This window comes from Cherax quadricarinatus, chromosome 71, assembly GCF_038502225.1.
Source record: "Cherax quadricarinatus isolate ZL_2023a chromosome 71, ASM3850222v1, whole genome shotgun sequence".
NCBI classification, from domain to species: Eukaryota; Metazoa; Arthropoda; class Malacostraca; order Decapoda; family Parastacidae; genus Cherax; species Cherax quadricarinatus.
Genome location: NC_091362.1, coordinates 22,992,780 through 22,998,779, shown reverse-complemented (window position 1 = coordinate 22,998,779; position 6,000 = coordinate 22,992,780). Strand labels below are relative to the sequence as shown.

General features: G+C 35.5%; 1 non-coding gene across 1 annotated transcript; it reads left to right on the top strand.

Annotated features, from left to right (window-relative positions):
* The first annotated feature begins 4,453 nt into the window (after positions 1-4,453).
* TRNAV-CAC (transfer RNA valine (anticodon CAC)) lies at positions 4,454-4,534 on the top strand. Its single transcript has one exon. It is a non-coding gene; the product is annotated as a tRNA-Val (tRNA).
* The last annotated feature ends 1,466 nt before the right edge of the window (positions 4,535-6,000 follow it).

Below are 6,000 nucleotides of genomic sequence, written 5' to 3'. Positions count from 1 at the left end.
ACAAAACAATAATAATATCTCTACATATATCACAAGACAATTATTCTTATGCAGTAGTGCAGTGGAAAATTACTTTACTTATTTTTAATAGCATTAATGTTCATTAAAACATAATAAGAAATAACGCAAAGTTCATGCAAAAAAGAGTCATATCATATACACATTATATAATATACAAATATATAATGAATTATATATTACTTCATAATTACATAAGCCAATAAGATGCTTATGAAGGTTATATATGCCTTGAGGAGTGTTTCGGTTCACATAAAAACAGACCTCGTGAAGATAGGCTTTAAAAAGAATAAAAGAATAAATATACAATAAAGATTTTATTTATCTGTAAAGGTACAATATGTGTAATTACAAGGTAGGGAATTTTTTATTGCATTTATGGATTTAGAAAAGGCATATGACAGAGTGGATAGGAGAGTAATGTGGCAGATGTTGCAAGTATATGGAATAGGTGGTAAGTTACTAAATGCTGTAAAGAGCTTTTATGAGGATAGTGAGGCTCAGGTTAGGGTGTGTAGAAGAGAGGGAGAATACTTCCCGGTAAAAGTAGGTCTTAGACAGGGATGTGTAATGTCACCATGGTTGTTTAATATATTTATAGATGGGGTTGTAAAAGAAGTAAATGCTAGGGTGTTCGGGAGAGGGGTGGGATTAAATTATGGGGAATCAAATACAAAATGGGAAGTGACAGTTACTTTTTGCTGATGATACTGTGCTTATGGGAGATTCTAAAGGAAAACTGCAAAGGTTAGTGGATGAGTTTGGGAATGTGTGTAAAGGTAGAAAGTTGAAAGTGAACATAGAAAAGAGTAAGGTGATGAGGGTATCAAATGATTTAGATAAAGAAAAATTGGATATCAAATTGGGGAGGAGTATGGAAGAAGTGAATGTTTTCAGATACTTGGAAGTTGACGTGTCAGCGGATGGATTTATGAAGCATAAGGTTAATCATAGAATTAATGAAGGAAAAAAGTTGAGTGGTGCATTGAGGTATATGTGGAGACGAAAAAGTTATCTATGGAGGCAAAGAAGGGTAAGTAAGTAAGTATAGTAGTACCAACACTCTTATATGGATGTGAAGCTTGGGTGGTAAATGCAGCAGCGAAGAGACGGTTGGAGGCAGTGGAGATGTTCTGTTTAAGGGCAATGTGTGGTGTAAATATTATGCAGAAAATTCGGAGTGTGGAAATTAGGAGAAGGTGTGGAGTTAATAAAAGCATTAGCCAGAGGGCTGAAGAGGGTTTGTTGAGGTGGTTTGGTCATTTAGAGAGAATGGATCAAAGTAGAATGACATGGAGAGCGTATAAATCTGTAGGGGAAGGAAGGCGGGGTAGGGGTCCTCCTTGAAAAGGTTGGAGGGAGGGAGTAAAGGAGGTGTGGGCGAGAGGCTTGGACTTCCAGCAGGCGTGCAAGAGCGTGTTAGATAGGAGTGAATGGAGACGAATGGTATTTGGGACCTGACGATCTGTTGGAGTGTGAGCAGGGTAATATTTAGTGAAGGGATTCAGGGAAACCGGTTATTTTATATAACCGGAGTTGAGTCCTGGAAATGGGAAGTACAATGCCTGCACTCTAAAGGAGAGGTTTTGGGATATTGGCAGTTTGGATGGATATATTGTGTATTTTTATACGTATATACTTCTAAACTGTTGTATTCTGGGCACCTCTGCAAAAAAAAGTGATTATGTGTGAGTGAGGTGAAAGTGTTGAATGATGATGAAAGTATTTTCGTTTTGGGGGATTTTCTTTCTTTTTGCGTCATCCTGCCTCGGTGGGAGACGGCCGACTTGTTGAAAAAAAAAATGTACAGTGAAAGGACACAAGTGCAACTAATGTGACATTTTTAATGTGACAACGTTTCGCTCTCCAGGAGCTTTGTTAAGCTGTCAGTGGTGGTAGTAGTAGTAGTAGTAATATAAGTTGTAGTAGTAATATAAGTATTACTACTACCACTACTATTACTAGTAGCAGCAGCAGCAGCAGCAGCAATATAAGTATTACTACTACTACTACCACTAGTAATACACCTCACTCTAAGCCTATATATACCCATATATACAGCATTTATTCAAGAATAGTCTTCAAGTTGTACACCTCAGGGAAGGCACACTAAGCCTATTTATCTCGTGTTTGCTAAAAATCACATTTTGACTTGTATTAAATACATGGATGGCTCCAGGGCTACCCCACTTGAATTTTACTTAATGCTAAGTTTATTTCATATTTATTTCTATATGTAAATCCGAAATAATGACTTAAAAAAAAGTTACCGGAGCAGGATTCGAACCGGCATATCTACGGTAGGTGTTAGATGGGAGGGACACCCCCGGGCGCTGAAAATGGACAGTTTATTGTATACCTTGTACATGTATTTGTAGAAATAAATATATTATTATATTATATTATTTGATAGTGTTAAAAATCTATAATGATTTCAGTAAGCACATGAATAGCATAGGCAAATTATGCAGCTTTTCCCTATCAAAAATCCAACAAACACGTAAACAGACCAAATTTTATTTTCAAAATATACTTACTTATATTACGTGTGCATTCGAATATGAATATTTATTATTATTATTATTATTATTATTATTATTATTATTATTATTATTATTATTATAATTATTATTGTTATTATTATTATTATTATTATTATTAGTATTATTATTATTATAATTATTATTATTATTATTATTATTATTATTATTATTATTATTATTATTGTTATCAAAATCTTATACACTATTTTTGGGTTATCCTAGAATAAAAACTTACTCAAGATTTTTACCACAGTAGCAAGCATAATTGGTATGTAAGTACTAACTTTTTACTCTATATGTAATGCATTAAATTTTGATAATAAGTAAAAAATACACCTAGATTTATGCTATCAATCTCAGCCACATCTCGAATAAGTAAGTTTATTCAGGTACAGGTACACATAAATACAGTTACATAAATTATCATACATAGTAACATATGTATAAATTACCTAGGATTTCTACACAGTTAGTCTCAATAGTTACATATAGTTTTGTTCCGGTTTAGTATATTGTCATATGTGGAGATAAGATAAGATTTCTTCGGATTTTTAATCTGAAGGATTAGCCATCCAGGATAAGTAAGTTTATTTAGGTAGACGTACACACAAGTACAATTATTATACCTAGTAACATATGTGTAGACTACCCAAATAAAGTCAGTGTTATTGGGGAAATAAGTCACTCTGTCTGACTTTATGGGTTATCCTAGGTTCTCTTCACATATGTGCTATGTATGATAATTCTATGTAACTGTATTTGTGTATACCTGAATAAACTTACTTACTTACTTAGTCTGCCTTATTTCCACTGAGGTCCATGGTTCGATCCCCGGTACGGGTGGAAACATTAAGACGTGTTTCCTAAGACACCTACTGTCACTGTTGACCCATCAGTAAAACAGGTACCTGGGTGTTAGTCGACTGGTGTGGGTCGCATCCTGGGTACAAAATTGATCTAATTCGCCAGAAATGTTCTGCATTTCAAGGGACTTTCTATATATATTAGTATGTTACTGATGTCAGCTATGGTAAACTCCAGGTATGGTCTGTATACTTTACACATGTACTTGTAGAAATAAAGATTATTACATTATTACCGGGCTCTTTAATATTGTCCCCAGGATGCGACCCACACCAGTCGACTAATACACAGGTACCTACTTACTGTTAGGTGAACATGGACAACAAATGTAAGATGGCTAACACCCAGATGGCACATACTTACTGTTAAGTGAACAGGGACAGTAAGTGTAAGGAAATATGACCATCGTTTTTACCTGTACCGGGGATCGAACCACGGACACTCAGTATGTATCACTGGTAATAAAAATCTGTAACTGCTTTATTATAAATAAATTAAACTATCACAAAACAGTATTTGCAAAATTAGTACACTCTCACTGTGCGACTCTGATCAACATTCCATTCTAGATCTAAATAAACAACATGAAGGTAAATAGTAACAACTCAATTATATCAACCAAACACACTGGGAAAAATCCATGAACTCTCAAGACTACATCTCAAAAAGCATAACTAAAATGCTGTATATATTAAGAAGCTTTCTACATGCGCACCTAAATGTCATTCACCTCTGCACAAACATTGTATCATGCTAAAATAAAGTATCTTATATAAAGCTACGGGGATTGAATTAAGAGTCACGTAAGTACCCGTATTCTAATAACATGTTAATTTTTTCTACTATATTCTACCATGTTCATAATTACTATCGTATTTGCTTTCTCCTTACGAAAGAGACAAAGCAAATGCGATAGTAATTATGGGCAAGGTAGATTATAGTGGAAAAATGAATATATTATCAGAAGACGGGGTAACTTACGTGCCTCTTAAGTCTTGTTGCATTTAAGGCCCCTGAGTACACACTCTCGCCGGGTAACCTGTAGCGCAGTGGTCAGCGCAGTCGGCTCACAACCGATTGGTCCCGGGTTCGAATCCCGGGCAGGGCGAGACGTATGGGCAAGTCTCCTTACACCCGTTGCCTCTGTTCACCTAGCAGTAAATAGGTACCTGGGTGTTAGTCGACTGTTGTGGGTCGCATCCTGGGGGGATGGTCAATGCTACGATACTTGAGAGACTCGAACTCCCTCAACTGACCTAATTGCTCTCACTCAGTGAGTGAGAACCAGTGAAGAAAACTGAGAAATCAGTACCAATGAAACAGTGCCGCAAGGCACACCAGACAAAACTGCCGCAAGGCGATGAAGAGATGCCGAAAGGCACACGTAGAGATGAGTGAAGTGGCCTAAAAAAGCCTAAAACATAGAGGGGAAGAGGGAGCCCCTGAGTATCTCAGGTAGTAGCACCTGATCATTTTAAAATAATTATTCATTTGTTAATATAATAAATACATTGATACCTTTCTCAGCTCACAAAAGTACCATTTTGATAATGTGAGAAATCACGAATACGCTTCACTATTGAGTTTTAATCTCTAAAATATTTAAGCATCTTATTACCACGAACACATCAATCATTACTGAATTGCAGTCTCTTCAAAAATTTATCATTCATCTAGTCGACACCAACCGGGCTGTGGTTCGTACGTCAGCTTGCGTGCGGCCAGTAGTAACAGCCTGGTTGATCAGACCCTGATCCACCTTGAGGCCTGGTCTCAGACCGGGCCGCGGAGGCGTTGACCCCCGAAACCCTCTCCAGGTAGAGTTTACATGACGGTGTCTATGCAAGGTTGATGTTTAGACACTTTAAAGATAGTGTTCCAGTCTATGATCCTGTCTCTGCCCACACTTGCATTAGATGTCAGTAACATCTCTATAAGTTTATTCAGGTATACATAAATACAGTTACAGAGATTATCATACATAGCAGCGTACGTGTAGAGAACCTGAGATAACCCAAAAAAGTCAAAGTGACTTATTTCCACTGTGGTTTATACAAACCATACTGCCAGAAATATTTATAGCCGAACCTTAATCCTGCAGTAGGAACATTTTGCAATCTATTAACCTTGTTACTTTCTCCATAAATATTGTTAGTCTGATACATTTCATATGATAAACAGTAATTCTGCAAGCTCCTATAAGTACTCTTTCTGTATAGCCCTTGTGGCTTAGCGCTTCTTTTTTTTATAATAATAATAATATAAGCACTGTTCTACTTTCTTCACTCTATTGATAGTTTGTTCTGATCTTTTTTAATATTCTTTTTGATAAATTTAAATTATATTCACCATATTCTTTATTTAATGCTTGTGTTGTTAAGTTATCACTTTTTTATCATGCTGATGTAGGCCTATAAGAGGGAATTCATAAAACTTAGCTTTAATACCTTCCTTAATAATTTATATATATTGTGGGTCACATCCAGAGAAATTAAATTAAAGGATCATAGTGGAATAATAATAATAATAATAATAATAATAATAATAATAATAATAATAATAATAATAATAATAA